The following is a 2,403-nucleotide window of genomic DNA, read 5'->3' as shown; positions in this document are numbered from 1 at the left end:
TATGATGTGTTTTTCTTGTTCTTTGAAGTTTAAAATCTATTTATTTGTTTGTTTATTTATTTTTGAGACAAGGTTTCTCTGTGTAACAGTCCTGGCTGTCCTGGAACTCCCTCCGTAGACCAGGCTGGCCTCCAACTCACAGAGATCTGCCTGCTTCTGCCTCCCGAGTGCTGGGATTACAAGCATGTGACAACATCACCCAGCTTAATTTTTTCTTTTTAATTTGTGTTTGGCTGTATGTATGTATGTGCACCATGTATGTGCCTGGTGCCCATGGAGGCCAGAAGAGGAAATCAGATCCCTGACACTGGAGTTACAGACAGTTGTGAGTCATCACGTGGGTGCTGGGAATCAAACCCAGATCCTCTGTCTACAGAAGCAAGTGCTCGCTATCCGAGCCATCACTCCAGCCCTCACACACGCTTCACTATGGATAACAGGGTGCAGCAATGAGCTTGGCCATCTCCACATGCTCACTCTATGATAGAAGTAAGCAACTAAAACCAACATTTACGTCTGGCCGAGGGGGACTGACACTCACGGTAAATGAAATAGTCTAAGGCGAAATGGAAGAGATGTGCCAGTGAGCGACAAAAGTCACAGGTGACTGCTTTCCCTATGGTCACACTGCAAGTGAATTTCAAAGTTCAGCCAGAAATCAGCAAAAGTAAAGAAAGAGGCAATGTTTCTTTTCTCTCCAAATTCACAGACTCTAGGCAATCTATTCATAGGCCAAGTGGTCTACAGCCAGTTAGGCACAGCACTGACCCTGAAGTACATTTCTACACCATGATTTATTTTATTTCATTTATGTGTGTGGGCATGTTCTGGGGCTCACAGAAGACAGAAGAGGGCATCAGCTCCCTGGAGCTGGAGTACAAGCAGATGTGAGCCACGCGGGAGGAACGCTAGGAGCTGACAGCCAGAGGTCCTGACTGTGAAGCCATCTCTCCCGCCCACAGGCTTTTCAGAGCAGCCGCCTCAACTCGGCATTAAAAGAAGTCTTCCGGGCTGGAGAGATGGCTCAGAGGTTAAGAGCACTGACTGCTCTTCCAGAGGTCCTGAGTTCAATTCCCAGCAACCACATGGTGGCTCACAACCATCTGTAATGAGATCTGATGCCCTCTTCTGGTCATACATGCTGTATACAAAATAAATAAATAAATCTTAAAAAAAAAAAAAGAAGAAGTCTTCCTCCATTCCTTCTCTCTGTGTGATTTGTTAATGGCTCACAACATTTTAATTTACCTCTCTCAGCCTCAAAGACCCTCCCCCCCTCATCAGATGCTCAATCTCTTCCCACTTACTCCTTGCTGAAGACACGGGCCTGAGGTCAACCTGAGGCTGGCTTTGAGGTTGTCTGGATCGGAGCGGTACCAGTCGCTGTCATGCTCCTAGCTCCCTCCTACGTCACTGCCACCTTCCGCAGACCCTCTTCCTAACTGAGGATGAACCTCGTGCCTGGGTCTCAGCCTTTCTGTCTCTGAGGCCATACTGCTTTCCCACAAATGCCTTCAGCATATCGAAGGCCAATACCTAACTTCATGGCTGATTTTCGGTGAGAATGAAAGAAAGAACTAAAAATAAACACAACACCGTATGACGGTGGGGGCTGTGGCTGCTCTAATTCCTCACTTTGTTCTTGTCTACCGTGCATACTCTAAGAGACAGTGTGGCTCTTAGACTAAGCATAGCTCAGAGGTCCACTCAAACACCCTGTGCGGCCAACACCTGCCACTTAAGAGTATGACATCCTGACCTGGAAAGTTCTAGAAGACAAAATTACCTCAGCCCAGAAGCAACTCTTACAAACCTTAGAGCAAATCTCCCCCTTGTAAGAACTCCTTAAATGCCCCAATTCATGAAGGGAACACCCCACTGTTCTTGCCTGATGCAGCCAGGAAAGGGAGAAGACTCTCCACACTCTGAGATGCTACTTGTGTGGGGACCCTCTTGATCAGGTGGTCATCTGAGCCCTGATTGTGTCTGTCCATGTCATCACATGTTCCCATTATCCATCTTCTAAGAGTGCTACCCTGAAGCCCCAAATACCAGCTGGTACCTAAGACACACCTTTTGTTATGGAATATTCCTTTACACTGTGTGAAGATGTATCACTGTGATTGGTTTAATAAAGAGCTGAATGGCCAATAGTTAGACAGGAAGAGGTTAGGCGGGACTTCTGGGGACAGAGAGGACTGGGGAGGAAGAAAGGCGGGGTTGCCAGCTGGACGCAGAGGAAGCAGGACATGCAGGGGGAAAGTTAAAAGCCATGAGCCATGTGGCAGCACATAGATGAACAGAAATGGATTAAGTTACAAGAGCTAGCTAGAAACAAGCCTAAGCAAAGGCCAAGCTTTCATAATTAAAGAAGTCTCCGTGTTGTTTGTTACTTGAGAGCCG

At 47.1% G+C, this 2,403-nt stretch overlaps 1 protein-coding gene across 2 annotated transcripts in view; it reads right to left on the bottom strand.

The window, feature by feature from the left end:
* Positions 1–2,403, bottom strand: part of Dnmbp (dynamin binding protein) — a 105,194-nt gene that overhangs the window by 24,642 nt on the left and 78,149 nt on the right. The window lies entirely within an intron of this gene.

This window comes from Peromyscus eremicus, chromosome 1 (assembly GCF_949786415.1).
Source record: "Peromyscus eremicus chromosome 1, PerEre_H2_v1, whole genome shotgun sequence".
NCBI lineage: Eukaryota > Metazoa > Chordata > Mammalia > Rodentia > Cricetidae > Peromyscus > Peromyscus eremicus.
Note: the sequence above shows the minus strand (reverse complement) of the source record. Positions and strands in the feature narration are given on the sequence as shown.